Raw genomic sequence first — 20,289 nt, 5'->3', positions numbered from 1 at the left:
AATGTATATCCATATCATTGATTTCCATACCATCCAGCAACAATTTTAAGGTTGATTAGATAGATTGGATAGCTATGTTTTAATGTCAAGTGATATTACAAGTATGTATACTCATACTATTCTTCTTTTTGAATATTAAGGCAAGGATTCAAGTTCTGAAAGATGTCCAAGAAGGATGTGGCGATCGTCTGGATCGTATTACTCCTGTGTCACGAGATACGGATGGAACCAATCGCAGAGCCTGGACCATCCTCTGGCATCATGATCCAAGAAGCTCCTGGATTCATCCTTACAGAAAAGAGGATCCTAACACAACGTGTGTTTGTCAGCTTAGACCCGAAGATCTCCATCGAAAAACAGTACAACGTTTCATCGATGCAGCTCCCTGAATTAAAGGCCTGGTACCAGATGCATCTTGAAAGAGCACAAAGACGCGTTCAAGAAATTTTGGAACAAGCCAGGAAGCCGTTTGTATCAAGCTCCATTACAATGAATCATCGAGCTAAAAGATTCCTTGTTGCTTTAATTGTTGCCTTGGTATGTACAGCCATAGGTGCAGTCGTTGCAACCGGTATGTCTGCCGCAAACTCTGTTTCTGTTCAAACTTTGGAGAACGAAATTCGAGGCTTAAAAGGAGAAATCAATGCTATTCATCGGGAAATGGAACGACAAAGAGAGTATCTAGTCGACTTAATGGTTATGGTAAATGATACCATTGTAACCACGAATATGCATTCCAAATTAATCTCTCACTCCATTAATCTGCACCAAAGTCATGAACAATTCAAACGTGAACTTTTGTTTGTGCACGACCCGATAATATTCCACACGACTTCATTTTTGGACGAAGTGCAATCTGGAATGACTGATTTAACCAGAGGACACATCCCTTTATATTTTGTTGCAGATGATATCGTTCGTAAAATGATTACAAAAGTCGATGGCAATACCGTGGAACCCATGCAACTAAATCTGGCCTATGAAATGGGAAGTGCTCTTCCTCTTTACATTGATCCAGAGAGAATGGAAATATGTTTCTTATTATCAATCCCGTATGTTACCCCACGAAACATTTTTCAGTTGAAAACCATACATAATGTTGGAACATGGAAGGATGAGATACATGTCAAGATCCAAACCCCTGCTGTGTTGGCTTTTCAACCATGGGTACCAGATTGGTATTCAATACCTATTTTGACAGAATGTGTCAAATTTAAGGACAATAATTTTCAGTGTGACGGGAATCCTTTTATATACGATTCTACCAATGCCTTATGTGGAATTGAATATATTAAGCACGGTTCTGAAAAGTGTCAAGTAACTATGACAAAAACTGGTGATAATGCCCCAGTACATGCTATCTTGGTAAAAGATAGATGGTTGGTCAGTACTCTGTACAAAAACATGAGTATATTTCGGAGAGATCAGGTGACTAATAAGGTGATAGCCTTGCCATCTCCAGTGTCACTCATCAAGGTACCCCAAGACTCGCGTATTACTGTAGGCACTGTTACTTTGTATCCTGCTGGTACCGATGTTTGGGAAGGGGAAGTTCAAATGGTTGATGCGTTTCAAAATCTTGATATTCCCATTAATCCTGATCTTCAATATCTGCTTGACCATAAGCCTAACCATACGATACAGATGTCTATCAGGAAGAATAATATTTCTGTCGATGCTTATAAGTACACAGAACAAGATACCAATATCATACACAATGTGGATTGGGCATATTACAACGACATCATTCTTGGTTTGATGATTGTAACAGTTTGTATATGGCTAATTATTCTTACTGTAAAGTTTTCATTAATGACTTCTCTTTCAGGAGCAAAAGTGTTCCAATCCGTGCATTATACCCCTGCACGTCCCATGTCGGACAACATGATTTGAAGTCGTTAATATACCATCTGACGTTTGTTTAGATCATTCTAAAGCAAACTGGATTTTGCTTTGTCATAATCTAAAGGGGGGATTATGTCAGATATTTTATGATAGAAAACATGTATTCCACATATTCTGTATTTTACATGATCACAAAATGGAGTCAGAGCCATTTTATTTTACTTAATCATATAGTGATTATTTCTTTTTGTCCTTGTTCTCTCTATAATTGAGAACAAAGAAGTATTCATGTATATAGATGTTTCAGTAAGTATGATACAATTAATGTTATCTTCCATGAGAAAGTTAAGGAGTAGACGCTGCATATCCTTGGGAACGTAAATTCGTATGGGGGATACATGGTAAGTCTACCAAGTCCTGAGTTACTATCTAGGAGGTAACACCTAGCGATAAGGGTGACCAAGGATAAATTCCAAACATATATGTAATGGTTTTAAGTTAATTCTTAGACCAGAGCGTCTCTCACAGGTAAAGTAAGAAATTACAACGGTGTAAATATGAGTAGAAATTCTAATTATAATGGGTAAAACCCACCGTTATGATTGGAGAATTCCAATCAAAAGGTGGAGGCTATGATAATAAGCCCTGTCTTTAAAAGCTTATGTCTTTAATAAAAGAGGGGGGGGACCTTAAAGAGATCGCACCCTGGAACGGACAGACCCTGACGGATTTATTCACCAAATTTTCCCCAGAGACTTGGAATCTTAAGATTCTGGCACCATTTTTCACTCTTGGAGTTACTTTGAGTTATAACCTATATAACTGGTAGACAGTTATATTTTTTCCACTTAATTTCTTGCCACTGAACCTGGATTAATTTCTACAAGGACCGGTGGGATAACAGCAACAAGTGGTGGTAATTATAATTGTTTTATTATTCTGAATAGAGATGAATTTTGTCTTCTTCGTATAGAATTCCCTGTTTCTGGGAAGTACTATATTGCATTATTGTATATGACGGCTTGTGAGACTGCAGCTTATAACCCGTGATAATAACAATAATGAAAAGGTATTTTTACCTATAGATGAAGTTTGACATTATTTGCATCTATTAGGAACTTCACTAATACTCTTAGACACAATTATATTATTTTTAATTGGTTATATTAGTTGAACTAATATTAGAGAGATAGTGATATCTTTATTACTGCCCTGATTATTATCAATTTTTGGTTGCTGAGTGGGATGGAAATTAATTGTGTGTTACTTATAAAGTAGTAACTCATATTGATAACTATCGATAATATACTGTATTTGAATTGATTCATTTTTGACATGTTTTAAGAACTTTGTGTTTTATATCATGCACTGTGTGACCCATATATAGATTTGATAAATTGTATTCACAATAAATAATATTTTTGATTGATTATTTTCGTGATATATATCTGATTTGATTTATAATTTTCGGCGATCTGAAAGGATTTAGGATCGGAGATAAAATATAGGGTATCTCCTTAAATTAATATTGTGGATGTGGTACTACAATATTTGGTAGCGTCGTTATTTTGCGTGTGTGATAAAATGTTGGTTTTGCCTATTTTGTCTCATTAATATCCCTAACATAATTGGAGGCACTGCTGAGATATTTCACGTAAAATAATAATTCAAATTATTGATATACGGTAGTTGTTGTTATTTTCGGTTGTTTCACATAGTATATTTCTGGTACGGTGTATTGTATACTGATCAGTGCATAAAACATGTCTGTGTCCAGTAAGTCGAGTGCTGCTTCTGATGAAGATGTTTTGATGTCTAAAGCACAAATGCTGGTACATGTTAATAACATTAAACAGGATATTATGAGAGGTTATCATAAAAATATGAAAGCCAAAGAGAATTATGGAGAGTGGCTCCAATCCCTTAAGGATGAAGTACAAATGACCCTAACAAATGAATGGTCTGAAGGATCACCTTTGGTTGGACATTTGAATGCTATTGTTCAAACATCAGATTTGAAGGAGCGAGAAGGGTTAATCTTTTCATCCTGGCCCTACTTCTTTGTATTGGCTTCTCGGTTGTTGCGAGATCGTGAAACTAGAGAAAAAGAAGTGTCTAGTCTCCAGAAAGAAGTGTCTAGTCTCCAGAAAGAGGTGAATGCTTCTAAAGCAGCCCTGGATCAGTCAAATGATACTCAGGCAGAGTACAAACAGTTGAGACTAAAGTTTGATGATTTAACTGATAAGCATTTGGCACTTCATGGCCAGTACTTTGATGCTAAGAGCAGGGTAACTGATTGTCAGTATGATCTTGTTAATTGTCGTGGGGAGATACGAGAACTCCAAGCCAAATTGTCTAACCAGGATAGTGTGCAAATGCCTAAGCTATCTTTGTATGGTGAAGGTGATGAAGGGGTTAAAACCCACACCACCGTAACAGAGTCTACTGTTCTGAGTATAAGTAAGCAATTACAAACTCTACAAGAACAGGTTAATCAGGTGGCTTCTGTCCAATCACAGCGGAATCAGAAGGTTATATTGTCTGATACACGCGATTCCTCTGATTCTGATGAAAATCAGGAGAGTGATAAAAGTGATAGTGAATTTTCCGTTTATTCAGAAGGTCATGTTTCAGGTGAACCCTCTGTGATGTTACAAGGTGCCAATACAGCCAGAACACACAGATCAGACGGGCGCTCCCGTAACTTTAAAGGAGCAGTAAAGGGTACTAAGAAATTACCCGTACCTGTCTATGATCCCCCTAAGGTCCCCCCCTTTTTTATTAAAGACATAAGCTTTTAAAGACAGGGCTTATTATCATAGCCTCCACCTTTTGATTGGAATTCTCCAATCATAACGGTGGGTTTTACCCATTATAATTAGAATTTCTACTCATATTTACACCGTTGTAATTTCTTACTTTACCTGTGAGAGACGCTCTGGTCTAAGAATTAACTTAAAACCATTACATATATGTTTGGAATTTATCCTTGGTCACCCTTATCGCTAGGTGTTACCTCCTAGATAGTAACTCAGGACTTGGTAGACTTACCATGTATCCCCCATACGAATTTACGTTCCCAAGGATATGCAGCGTCTACTCCTTAACTTTCTCATGGAAAATAACATTAATTGTATCATACTTACTGAAACATCTATATACATGAATACTTCTTTGTTCTCAATTATAGAGAGAACAAGGACAAAAAGAAATAATCACTATATGATTAAGTAAAATAAAATGGCTCTGACTCCATTTTGTTTTCATGTAAAATACAGAATATGTGGAATACATGTTTTCTATCATAAAATATCTGACATGACAGACTTTCATGCTTTGCCCTGGGGTGAAACAAGTGAGCGGGTCGTCAATTGCCCACTCATTCAACTTTCCCAATGCTGCTGCTGCTGCTGGTTGTGGTGCCAGCGTCTCTTCTCTGCCAGTTCGCTTCCTGGCTAGTGTCATGCCTCAAATGTCCCTAATGGTAAGGGCAGTTTCTCCCCCCTGGCTGCGTCTGTTTGCGGTGTGGCAACGCCTGCTACCTCTGCCGGTGTAGCCAGCTTACGCTAGGGCCTTGTGTCTGAGTTCTGTAAGTCTGCTCCCAAACGCCAAGGACTGACAGTCTTTGGATGCTTTGCCCTGGGGTGAAACAGGTGAGCGGGTCGCCAATTGGCCACTTACTCGCCTTTCCCAATGCTGCTGCTGCTGCTGGTGGTGGTGCCAGCGTCTCTTCAATGCTAGTTCCCTTCCTGGCTAGTGTCATGCCTCAAATGTCCCTAATGGTAAGGGCAGTTTCTCCCCCCTGGCTGCGTCTGTTTGCGGTGTGGCAACGCCTGCTACCTCCGCCGGTGTAGCCAGCTTACGGTAGGTCCTTGTGTCTGAGCTCTGGAAGTCCGCTGCCAAACGTCTAGGACTGACAGTCTTTGGATGCTTTGCTCTGGGGTGGAACAGGTGAGCGGGTCGCCAATTGCCCACTCATTCGCCTTTCCCAATGCTGCTGCTGCTGGTGGTGGTGGTGCCAGCGTCTCTTTAATGCCAGTTCGCTTCCTGGCTAGAGTCATGCCCAAAATGTCCTTAATGGTAAGGGTAGTTTCTCCCCCCTGGCTGCGTCTGTTTGCGGTGTGGCAACTCCTGCTACCTCCGCCGGAGTAGCCAGTTTACGCTAGGGCCTTGTGTCTGAGCTCTGGAAGTCCGCTCCCAAATGCCAAGGACTGACAGTGTTTAGATGCTTTGCTCTGGGATGAAACAGGTGAGCGGGTCGCCAATTGCCCACTCATTCGCCTTTCCCAATGCTGCTGCTGCTGGTGGTGGTGCCAGCGTCTCTTTAATGCTAGTTCCCTTTCTGGCTAGAGTCATGCCCAAAATGTCCCTAATGGTAAGGGCAGTTTCTCCCCCCTGGCTGCGTCTGTTTGCGGTGTGGCAACGCCTGCTACCTTCGCCATAGTAGCCAGCTTACGCTAGGGCTTAGTGTCTGAGCTCTGGAAGTCCGCTGCCAAACGTCTAGGACTGACAGTTGTTTGGATGCTTTGCCCTGGGGTGAAACAGGTGAGTGGGTCGCCAATTGCCCACTCATTCGCCTTTTCCATTTTTCAATGCTGCTGGTGGTGGTGCCAGCATCTCTTCTTTGCCGGTTCGCTTCCTGGCTAGAGTCATGCCCAAAATGTCCCTAATGGTAAGGGTAGTTTCTCCCCCCTGGCTGCGTCTGTTTGCGGTGTGGCAACTCCTGCTACCTCCGCCGGAGTAGCCAGCTTACGCTAGGGCCTAGTGTCTGAGCTCTGGAAGTCCGCTGCCAAACGTCTAGGACTGATAGTTGTTTGTATGCTTTGCCCTGGGGTGAAACAGATGAGTGGGTCGCCAATTGCCCACTCATTCGCCTTTTCCATTTCCTTTTCCATTTCCATTTCATTTTTTTCCGTCTGATACACAACCTACCAAACATAACACACACAATAACACATATAACACAGTGATATAACACATAACACACATAACACATATAACACAGTGACATAACACATAACACACATGTACAATTCACAAATCACAAGGACCTTTCCTCCTGTTATTTGCCCTGGCCTTCACTTCTTCACTCACTAGCATTAACGCTATAACTCACACTTCACCCTATAACATTTTTCCATCCACATAGCTGCCAACAGACCCAACTTTTTCAGGGACAGTCTTGCTTTATTCCTGTCCCATCAAATTTTGCTAAACTAGGTATGCTAGTGCACATAGGTATAGCTGGGTAGGGTAGCACTACAACATTAAATAAATATAATAAAGTAAATAATAATAAATATAACTTTAAAATAAAATTTAATAAACCCATTAAAATTAAATTATTATTTAGACATAATACATCTTTAACCAAAACAGTGCACTGCTAATAATCTTAAAAATAACCGTACCCTTTCCGGTGACCAATAGAGTCGCACACACGTACCTTCACGGCGCGAACGCATCTGCTGCTGCTCCTGCTCCGATGTGTTCTTAACCCCGTATTAACCCCTGCTACGCAGCCGGGAGAAAACAAAGATGAAAAGAGCACGAAGAATGTCCGCGAATATTCGCCCGAAAAGAAGACGGGAACAGGCGAATATTCGCGGAACACAAAGGGTTTTTTTTCGAAGACGACTACGAAGACGAACACGAAGACCCCCCTGGTGCCCAAGTCTAGTAGAAACACATAAAATAAAGAATTAAATGCCATAACATACTGAACAAAATACAACTGATGTAAAAAAACACACAAGTCTGCAAGTTATTCCCTCTTCTAGTTCACCCCATCACACTCATCACCAGCCACTTCTTTTGGAGACCTTGTTCCCCAAAGGAGAAGTATTTTAATACCAAGATCTTGAGCGCTGTTAGACCTCCTGGTTCTTGTTACAATTTACAATACCACTTCATCATAAGATGTCACAGTGATGAGTTGCTTTTAATGTGCTCTCATGCTCTAGATTGATTATTACCGTTTGCTAGTAAGATGTACCAGACATTTCTTCTGCTGCACAGTTTGTGTACCTTATTAGGATATATAACATGGTAATTTGTGCCCCCTGGTTTATATAATCATCCAAGGTGTTGTTCCCATCCTATGATTGAAAGGCTGGAGTGATTGGCCAGAGATCCTTATTCAATGACAAAAAAACATGTGCAATTAAAAGGGGGTATCTGACTATTTGTCTTTGCAGTTTGGCAGAAGTTGAGTGGTATATCTGCAAAAGAGAATAGAGGTGGTGTAACCCACCACAGTGAGTGGAGCAAATAAGCAAATAAGGAGATATAGCTTACCCCTTTGGGTTAAAGACGATCAGAATCCGGGATGTACATAAAAGAAACAAATAATAGTGCAACTTGTGGGCAACACAAATTAATGCAATAAAAGTAATGGGCTAGAACACTCACATGAGTGGAGCCAATGTGACTGGCTCCAATCGAAATCGCTATGTGTGATTTGGGATCACACACCCATTTGTTGGTGAAGACCTAATCCAGAGCCCCCACCCGGGCTCTGGTGAGGATTACGCTGTGCTGACTGAGGACAGCACTTCCCCCTTAACACCAGCGTAAATGTAGATAGCAGCAGGAAAAAATAATGGATCCAGTAGGGGATGAGTCTTAAAATGGTACTGTGCAAAACTGAGCAATATGTGCAGAGGATGCAGTATGTGCCAGTAATGCTAAATGTGCAGAATATGCAAACTGCAGTATTTATTTTAAACACAATATAACAAATAAAAACACATAATCCAAATGCAATACTCAAGTGAAAAATAGTCCCCCCTGTGATCCTCCAATAACGCGTTTCGCCTTGGGGCTTGCTCAAATTGGTGGGAATTTGTTGAGGAATTTGGCTACCATACTGAGGCACGGCATATATGGCATGGGGAACGATGTCACTTTCACTTTTAGATGAACAAAGCATTTAAATATATATATATTCTAAATGAATGACAAGAATATATTTTAGAAACAAAGGATTCAACAGGAGCAATTCAAATTCTTCTAAAATATGAATTTCCATGGAATTATTAAATCACTATACAATAAAGAGAAAAAAGCAACAATAATCAATATAACCATCAGCATAGACAGTTAACTAGAAAGTTACAAATCAATAATAAATAAATGAAAAGTTAAATTAATGCATTCTTGACTGCTTAAGCCCAGATTCTCCTAAAGACCAAATCCAACACATTCACCCACCCGACGTAAATAAAGACATAACTCACTGGTGTGGGTAAGGGCATTGGCCACAGCTTTATTAACAGGTCCCCCATAAAAACCAACATTAACATAACCATTAACAACCCGCCAGCTGCTAGACCTAAGCCTAGCAGGCGGTTACAAACCACGTGATACCAAGAGTTCTGGCCCAGCGGGTGCCATCAGCCAACCCGCTGGACCCGCCTCCCCAAGCCCATTCGGGCGCAGCTTCCAGATGTCACCACTTCCATGCTGACTACAAAAGAACCACAAAGAAACAGAAACAAACACATGCACAATGAAAAGTACAGTACCGTAAAATAGGGAGGGAGGGTGGGACAATGCCTGACCTTAGGCTCCAGGCAGGAAAAGAGGTAGGACTGCCTTTGTCCTGCACTTGTACACCCTAACATGCAACAATGTTGCGCCCCACTAACCAATGAGGGCTAAAGCTAACCTGACCTCCCAGTGACCTGACCTGGGCCAGCAGTCATATTCCCCCTTTCCTTATTTTCCAGGGGAGCGCTTTTCCACTAAATGATTTCAGGGCCTTGAACGTTTTGTCCCCTGAAGTCACTACAAATTCAGGAGGGCATTTTATCTCTGGATACGTAAAAATGAAATAGTTCCTAATGTAAATTAAGTGCCAGGAAACAGATAACCAAACACACACACCAGGACAGGCTTTTCCACACCGACACCCAGACACACACTAGGACAGGCTCAACAAAGAACAATATGCTCACTGAGCATTTAAACCTGGGAATTAATCTGAGTATTCATTTTATTGTAGTTTTGTGTTAGTTTATTTGGAGAATTAAGACCCAGCAGGCCAACAAATACTTCTCTTGCAATCCCAGCCAACTCATCACAGAAGATGATAGAATAGGATGTTAGGAAGGTGAGGTCATTTTATACCATTCTGATGTGCGATTACAGGTTCCTGATCATGAACTGCCTTGTGACCTCATATATCAATACAAGAAAAACATACATCAGTACCTATAGCAAATATTACTTCATAACAAAAGCCTGACAGCCCCCACACCTCGGAAGGATTGCCGAGCAAATGCTAGGATTAAGTGGCAATAAGAATATCACGCATATATTATGCATTTGCAAGAAGGACATCAGAAAAGCTATATGTATTAAATAGTTAATTTGCCAAAATTCCACCAGACAGATACGAAAGCACACATGATGCAAACCTGGGCAAATGTATTTACATCTTCTAGGTTAATCCTACTGGACCAACGTTAATAAAAGTTTGATGATAGTAGAACATACAAATAGTTCTTATCACTCTTAACCCCTTAACGACAATCCACGTACATGTACGGGGCGATGATGCGATGCGTTAGGGACAATGCCCGTACATGTACTTGGTCGCGATATTTGCCGGTGATCGCGGCATTTTCGCAGCGATCGGCGGCATTGCGGTTCAGGCAAACCAAAAAAAAAGTTTTTCAAACCTTCCGATCACCGAGATTGGAGGTGTAAACAACAGACCGGTGATGTAAATCACCGATCTGTTAAACACGCCCCCGAGCACGATGCAAATCGGGTGAGGGTCATTCCAGGCTGCCTCTTCCCTGAGGGAAGCCTGCAATGCTCCAGAGGGGGCTTCACAACCTCCCGATCCCCGTGATTCACAGTGAATCACGGCGATCGGTGGGTTAAACGACAGACCAGTGACTGAAATCACTGGTCTGTCAACCCCCCGAACCCGATGCAAATCGGGTGAGGGGCATTCCAGGCTGCCTCTTCATTGAGGCATGCCTGCAATGCTCCAGGGGGGGCTTCACAACCTCCCGATCCCCGTGATTCACAGTGAATCACGGTGATCGGTGGGTTAAACTACAGACCAGTGACTGAAGTCACTGGTCTGTCAATCACGCATTCCAGCCTGCCTCTTCATTGAGGCAATGACGTTTTTTTAACTATACGTTGAGGTTATGTAGCCTCAGAGGGGGCTACGCAACCTCAGTGTATAGAAAAAAAAATAAAAAATGTATGGTTACATCTAAAAATAAATCCCTACTGTCACGAAAAAAGTGCATATAGATATATATGTATAAGTTTTTTACGCACAAGTCCTACAATTAGCGCTATATCTTCCCAAAAAATTCCCACACGGAAAGAGTTAAAATATTGGCATTATAAATGCCCATAGGGTGCCTAGTTTAAAAAAAATTATGATTTGATGGGGTAAATCGAATTGGCCGGCTTCAAAGATGTCCCAAGTATGGGATATGGGCACAGAGTGACCAGATGTCTAGATGGCAAAAAAATACACACCTCACAAAGGTGGCCTTTTATCTCCCAAATAACCCAACAAACCATGCATAGGGGTATTACTCTGCTCAGGAAATGTTACTGAACACATATTGGGGTGTTGTTTGACACGGACATATACCAGGAGCGATAAATATATACCTGAAGTACAAAGTGTATGAAAAAAATACAAAAAATTTTTACTACCCTAAAGTTTGACAAAGGCTAGTGGTAGAATTAGTGCATGGAAAGGGTTAAAATATCAGCATTTGAAATGCCTTGGGGTGTCTAGTTTTTAAAAAATATATGGTTTGATGGGGTAAATTTCATTGGCCGGCTTCAAAGATACCCGAAATGGCACATGGGGCAGAATGACCAGCTTTGGGGAAAAAATGGTTTTGAAATAGCAAAACGCTACTGGTATTTATTGCCCCATAACATTGGGTATTTCTAAACTCAGGACAAGTAGTAGAATCTATTTAGCAGGTTTTTTCATTAGTTTTTGCAGATGAGTAAAAGCTTTTTTGTTCAAAAAGTGAGAAAACTTAATTTTCTTTACAAAAAATCACCACATTTTATCATTTGTTTTTATAGTAAATTAGATGATATGATAAAAATAATAGTAACTAAATAAAGCCCTGTTTGTCCTGAAAAAAACAATATATAATATGTGTGGGAGCACGAAATGAGAAAGAAGAAAATCACAGCTAAACAGCAACACTGAAAAATGTTAAAAGAGCCTTTGTCCCACAATATACTACGAGTAAGAACCCCTATTGTCCTTAAGGGGTTAATGTGTCTGTAAACTATATATAGATCACACACACGTTTCATTAGTCAAAGCAAAGGGCTGTTGTGAGTGATTGCATTTTATTACAGAGCGTTTATAACCCTAGTGAGCTTCCTTTCCCCATACATTCATTTACCCATATATTCTGCTCATATATTCATAGGACACTTGTATGCATCAGGTTTGTGAAGGTGCAGTCACTACATCCTGGGGACATTACATTTATTTATATAGTGCCTGCAGATTCTGTAGCGCTGTTACAATCAGTGGAGTAAATTTAAAATCACATACAAAGAAGAAGAGGACCTTGCTCTTGCATTACTGCACAGATACTGGTAAATAAATCTTCCTTTATGACCTTACATGTATGAAGAGTTTATGAAGCAGGGTCACATTCTTCTTCTGCACTACCATGGATTTCTGTTTGCAATGCTTTGTTCCACCACTTTTACTGTAGTGGTTCATTTGTCTGACACTCTGATGTGCCAAAGGTATGTGGCACAGACTGGTCATGGAAGGATTCCATCCAGAATGTAAATAATATTCTCATCTATATAGTAGTTAGGAGTGGGTGTGCAAGACCAAAATAGGCAAGGTGAGAAATTAGTGGAACCAGGAGGACAGAGCTACTGCAGATGCTCCCAGGCACGGTCATCAGATGTGATAACCAAACCTCTAGCAAATTCAGGAGAGTTTTCAGTTGTGATCACTTACTTCTCCTTCCAGCAAATGCCATTTTTCATCCCATAGTTCTGATGTAGTTCCCAAGGGGCTACACAAGGTGTTTGAGGGGCATTGCTTAAACAGAAATAGAGATGTTAATATATATATATATATATATATATATATATATGCTCTGTATTTCATTTTTTTACTCTGTTAAATTATACCTATTTTTACTTTATAAAAGTTATGAGCTTAGATGTCAGATTGTTGTGACTTGGGTTTTTATGTTTGCTATTCCTTCTCTTTTCCATCTTCTTACTTACCTTTATATTCAAATGCTTCCTCTGACACAACCCCCTCCAGCCAGTCAAGCACACTTTTGTAACATGTTTACAAGTAAAATAGGGAAAAATTGTGTTTTAGTTGAAAAATGTTAATACAACATAATTATTTTATTGGTTACTCTAAGCCACATAATATTATTTAGACATAGCAAAATTAATGTCCATTCCCAAGTAATTGTATTGTGCCATTATGTTTCCTAAACTGCAATCATTCACACCTTTCTTCAGCATTATCTAAATTAAAGAACTACATGTGAAGTAACTTTGATATAGAGAGTCATGTTTATGTAAAACCAGCTATTTGCATAACTTTATGGTAGACTTTTGGATTTTTCCAATACATTTTATTTGTAAGAATAATGCCATCTATTGGCTGCAGGGGCTGATATTTATACATATCGGCAGCAGGGTATGATATTAATATATATCAGAAGCAGGTGCTAATAGTTATATATATATATCGGCAGCAGGGTATAATATTAATATATATCGGCAGCAGGGTCTAATGAAAAATAACTGCCAGTTCAGCTGTGATTTTTGAATCATATTTCAATCAAGGTCTTTACTTCAAACAGATAAGTACATATTATGTAGTTAAAAATGCATGTCTAAAGCCTATATATATATATATATATATATATATATATATATAGTGTACATGTAGCATTTTATAATTGCCCCTCCTACTTTCATCCCTGTCCCCCCATGTGCATCCCCCCCAAATATGAAAGCTGGAGGCAACATTGATTTGAAAAGGTAAATGCTAGACAGGTTATAACAACAGCTTCTCCTTGGTCTATTATTTTAGTGACCCAGTCAAAAAAAATTAGGTTACTTGCACAAAAAGAAGCAGTAAACCCGTACTGTTTCTGACCTTGCAAACCATGTACATTCAGAGAATTAAAATCCTATCCTTTAACATGGTTTCCATTCATTTCCCAAATAATGATGTTCTGGTGTATAGTTGACCAAGTCTTCCCTGCAGCTCTTTTGTAAAGCGGTTCTACAATTGCCAACTACTCCTGTCAGTAGCCACTGGTTAAATAAGTCTTCTAATGTCTGCCAGGATTACCGAAGCTTTACATAACGTTGGCTGCATCTTATCAGGTCCCATGGATTTGTCTGTTTTTACTTTGTAGATTTTAGTATTCCATTATGAACACACATGTTTTACATGTCTCCCTATTCTTCTTTTATAACGGCCCTTCATCTTCCTCTGAAGAAATCAACAGAAGTATTTTTTAGGCTGTTGGCTAGATCTTCATCCTCATTTATATAATGTCCTTCATTTGTCTTTATTCTAATTATCCTTTACTGACATTTTCTCCTTTTCCTTATATATATATATATATATATATATATATATATATATACACACACACAACTTTATTTTTATACCTAATTTTTATATCTAAAAAAAATCACCCTTTCTTATTAACCTGTCAATGTTCTTAGCACATATAACAACAAGTTTGGACCCTTTAAACCTAGCTTTTTATTTTTATTTTGGTGTAAACATTCAGTGCTACTATGGCAGCTACTATGATGTCATCAGTAAGCTAGGGAATCAAGGCACTGTGATGACATTGTGCCATTCTGTTATTGGCACCGTTATAACTCTTGTGTGAGAGAGCTGGAGCTATTTCAGAAGATCCCTACTGTTATGGATTCTTTAAAAACAGAGGGGAGTTCAGTGGTTGACCCATTTTGGGAGTTTCTGGACCCCACGGACAATATTCGTGAATTGTTCTTAAAACTGAATCACCTTTTTTTCTGGGGAAAGTTAACCCACGTGGAGGTGAAGTGGAATCGGAGGATGATTACGGCTGCTGGGCTTTGTCGCTATGACAAAAGCAGAAATTTGTGCACTATACACCTTAGTGAGCCCCTGCTGAGTTTGAGGCCGAGGAGAGATCTGGAGCAAACGCTGCTTCATGAGATGATCCACGCCCTTCTGATGATCACAGAGAAGGATGCTTCCCATGGACCAGAGTTCCACAGCCACATGGAACGGATAAACAATCTAACTGGAGCCAAGATTTCTGTCTACCATGACTTTTATGAAGAAATGGCTCAGTGCAGAAGGTCCAGGCAAAATAGGAAGAGGATTTCTCGTGAAGAAAGCAGTGGCCACGGAGGGCCAACTAAGAGGCCTCGTATAGATAACTAATAATTAATAAGAATTAATAAGAATTTAATAACATCATATCTATGTATCAATAAATAATGATTGCAATGATAAAATATCTGTGTTTTCTGCTACAGTCATCACAATTTCCACAGGATGAAGAACATGATGATTTTGGATTATGATGCACAGCTATTCCTGTTTGTAGACAAATGTTTCACAGATGTACTAATTTTATTACTGTGAACCTGAATCCCTATTATGTGATATCTTTTATCGGTCTTGATGACAGGTTCAATTCCTTGGCAAACTTGAGTGCCATTGAATGGTTCAAACAATGAATGGAACCAACAAAGGTTCAGTTAGGATTTGCCGTTATAAAGAATCTACAGTTGTTTTCATAGATTTTTTATTTTTATATGCATAACACTTCAGCAGTTTTCCTCTTTAGTAAATTTGAAAACTCAAAAGCGCATGTTTTAGTTTTTCATCTTAAAATATCTGTGCATGTAATATGTAGAGAATAATGCTATACACAACCTAATGGGGTTTCTTGTATTAAAAAAATGCACTGCAGTGTGTTTGTGAAAATGGAAAAAAAAAATCCTGGCACTTTTTATCTGGCGGTAAATATCTGCAGAAGAAGTTTAAAAATGCACTTTGTTATCGAAGTGTAAAAATGATATACTTTTTATATATTTTTGTTATGCGGTTATGGATTTTTCTTACTACTATAGCCAGTATGTAGAGAGGATAGGTATTCATAATACAAGCTCTGCATAACCCCCACAGCAACAGATTATCAGCCACTGAAAGAATTCTGTAATCAACAGCAATCGGCAACAACGTATTTTATGGCAGAATATATCGATGCTTCTATACAATGGTTCACTCACACACAGTATTTATGTAAAGATGCGATACAGCGTGTACTCACAAGCGATGCTCCGTGTAACACTCGGTGCCACAGATGGTAACATAACAATCCGAGAACAGTACTAAGGTATTCGTCTAAAAACAAATGCAGATCCACTGGAAAATGACACTCAAAGGTTACGTCTCTCCTTGTGGTTCTGTCAACTCAAAGTATTTCGCTGATTGACAGCTTTCTCAGGGCAAAGCTGATTTTATCTTTGTATATAATAAATAATATATTTTCTTCTGAAAAATTTACTAAATATGCAGTACTTGTGGTTCTCATTGTTGTCATATGATATTTTGGATGACTTTCTGTGCCCAAACACTACACTGTGCTGATTCTTTATGACAGATGTAGCTTCGACTCACGGGCCAGGCTTGGCTCATTTGCTCAATTAAATAAAACACCAACACACAAGATGGGTTTGAAAAGGCCACAGCCGTTTTATTTAACAGTCATTGTCCTGTAAAACCTGAAATAATAAACATAGATGCGTTAACAGAGACAATGACGTAACCAAAATCAACCTAGCTTGCCAAGTTATCCAGGTACCATACCACACACCAATTTTGGGAGGGGACATACCAGGATGCCCCAACCCGGACCTGAGGTTCCGAGCACCACTCCTTGCAAGGAACCTCCCACCGGTTATGACCACCAATGGTCATACCACCACATTAACCCCTTGGATACCTGGCAAGCTACCGCCCACGACTGTGACTAATGCAGCAACACCATACCACACACCAATTTGGGAGGGGACATACCAGGATGCCCCAACCCGGACCCGAGGTTCCAAGCACCATTCCTTGCAAGGAACCTCCCACCGGTTATGACCACCAAGGATCATACCACCACATTAACTCCTTGGATACCTGGCAAGCTACCGCCCACGACTGTGACTAATGCAGCAACACCATACCATAAACCAATTTTGGGAAGGGACATACCAGGATGCCCCAACCCGGACCCGAGGTTCCGACCACCACTCCTTGCAAGGAACCTCCCACCGGTTATGACCACCAAGGATCATACCACCACATTAACCCCATGGATACCTGGCAAGCTACCGCCCACAACTGTGACTAATGCAGCAACACTACTCCACAAACTCAACCACATAATGGGAGGGAGGGACGGACAAACACCACCAGGTAAGGTTAAACAAAATGGATCCTTACCCCTGTGATCACCAAACTTAAATATCCTCCTACCAAAACTCCTCCCCTAAAATCCACAATTCCTGCCTTAGCCTAGCCCTGCTCAGCACTCTGTCAGGGCCCACTCTAGTCCATTCTGGCCCCCGTGGGCTTCATGACAGATGTAGCTTCGACTCACGGGCCAGGCTTGGCTCATTTGCTCAATTAAATAAAACACCAACACACAAGATGGGTTTGAAAAGGCCACAGCCGTTTTATTTAACAGTCATTGTCCTGTAAAACCTGAAATAATAAACATAGATGCGTTAACAGAGACAATGACGTAACCAAAACCAACCTAGCTTGCCAAGTTATCCAGGTACCATACCACACACCAATTTTGGGAGGGGACATACCAGGATGCCCCAACCCGGACCTGAGGTTCCGAGCACCACTCCTTGCAAGGAACCTCCCACCGGTTATGACCACCAATGATCATACCACCACATTAACCCCTTGGATACCTGGCAAGCTACCGCCATGAGCCCATCCCTTGACACCTCAAGCCGGATGGGCTCCCCCCACAAAAGAAAGCTTGGCCCGTTCAAAACCCACCGCCACTCACAGAATCAAGAAATCTGCGCCAAATGCCTACAAAAACCTATCCAGCACCACAAACCAGCCCATCCACCTTTGCTGCCTCTGCACACCAGCAGCGTAACCATGACGCCCAGGCAATGCTCAATACCCCTCTAACTCATGTAAGGTGCTAACAACAGGCACGGCACCTGTACAAACCAAATCAACCGTCTCACGGTGACCAACCCCCACATCAGCAACATAAATGAACAAACTCATAACTGAACAAGTTTTGTAATGTTGAGCCACCGAGGTCCAACAACCCACACCAAAATTTCCATCCCACAAGCACCAAACCCTCTGGGTAAACCAGCTGCACAAACGCTATGCCCAACTGCGGCCCCCACCGACGGGCTCAGTTCTCCAACCACAGTTCCGCCACATCCCCAAAACTAGCGAATGCCGATAGGTGACCCCCACAAACCGGCACCCCCCCAGCAAGAAGAAGAACAAAAACAATCTTACTCATAACCAAAATTGTGTAATGGCAACCAAGCCACCACCAAAAACTCCATCACCAAGCACCAAAACCCCTGGGAGACCCAGCTGCAAACCGCTATACCTAACTGCGGTCCCCGTCGGGGTCATTACTGTTGAGAATGGCTGATAACCCGCCTACCAAAAGAGGCCCGAAGAAAAAACCCACAGAGGGGATAAGCAACCCGAGCCCCCCCCACCACCAGCCTCAAACACCATTTGCATGGTGAGGCGGCCAAGCAGACCGAGCCAACATCCATCCTGATGTACCCGGAAGAACACAATCCGCTGATATAACCCCCAAAAGCCCATCCACATGGCATCATCGGGCACAGTAGACAAACCAAACCAGCCCACCAAGACATCCGCACCAGCACTATCGCACAGCAACGTCCAAAGCAAAATTAGACAGTGAAACCTCATTAACCGCCTCCCACAAATACCAATGGGGGGGGTAGGAACGCCCACCACTTGATCCCACATCCACAAACTAAGGAGCGCATCACCCAGCCCTAACCCATAGACCTGGGAAGGGGTCGCCCCTGCCAGGAACCACCTGAACATGGCTACGTGGGCCACCCACTGAATATACTGCCACCGCAAACAATCCCACCAATGCCAATATTTGTGACCTCGGGAGTCCACTATACTGCCAGGCAAGGCAAGCCCCCGAATGGCGTACCCCCAACTCCATCTGCCGAGGCCACTTCCAATGAAGCAAGAACAAGAATCAGCGATACTTCTATGCAACACCCGAACGAAAACATGCACCACCAAGCACAATAACATCCACCAAAGCCACCAACCATAAGAACCAAAGTGCCCTTCCTCCGATATAGCTCCATCAAAACCACCCTACCAATACCCCTGCCAACTCCCCAAAAACAGGGCCAACACTAAGTGGAACGGTTCAAAGAAAACAAGGAGAGGGCGAATATATCCCAGACCTCAGGCCATACTAACATGAACCAATGGCCCCCTGGACAACCCCGTCACCAATTGTCCCAAACACTTCCCCGCAGCCTGTGCAGCAAGAGCTCACTGACCAGCAAGTCAGCTCTCAGCACCTGCTTCACCCCACCACACACAGTTACCCGAATCAGAGCCCTCCAGCTCCCGAAAAGCCAAACCGAATCAAGACCAGGGAAATTTAACAAACCTACGCACCAGCAAGTTTCCAATCGCACAGAGTAAGTGCACGAAAAACCGAAGGAACCCAGAAAAGACATTGAACACCACCACCCCTCTCCAAAGATGGTGACCTCTTAGACGTACCAGAAGCAGATCAAAATCAGACAGCGGCACCCAAAACAGGAGACTCGCCCCGCAGCCCCACTAAATCACCTTGGGCCATGTAGTACATACCCCAGCCTGCTTGAAGCCTTCGGACAAACCGTAGACCCCATGGCCCCGGGAAATGCTGACAGGCAATCTTCCTGCAAAGCGAATCAACCATCCCAACAGAATCAGCTTCAAACCCCATGACGGAACCATTTGGTCCCCCACCGCTATCCCCTAGGCACCAACAAAACAGCTCTCTCTATGGCAACCCCACCAAAAACGTTACCCCCATACAACAAACCTGACAAACAGAGCAGATCCCTAGTCAGGAGACTACCTCCAATACATCTCACCCCAGTCATGCCGAACCCCAGTACCGAAAGTTTCAGAAAACCGCGGTACCGTAGCCCCCTTTCCTTAACCTCGTCCCATCCATGCTTCCCAGAGGAAGCCAGAAACAATTTCCCTCATGCCTCTTGTCCCCCCCCCTCCATCTTAACACGACCCCCAGGCTAACCGGGGACACCGTTCAGAAAAAACAACCATCAACATCGCCTTACTGCTGCAACCCTTCA

Source organism: Sceloporus occidentalis, unplaced genomic scaffold (genome assembly GCF_023333645.1).
Source record: "Sceloporus occidentalis isolate IW3139 unplaced genomic scaffold, rSceOcc1.0.p SCAF_18, whole genome shotgun sequence".
NCBI lineage: Eukaryota > Metazoa > Chordata > Lepidosauria > Squamata > Phrynosomatidae > Sceloporus > Sceloporus occidentalis.
This window is presented reverse-complemented; position numbering follows the sequence as displayed.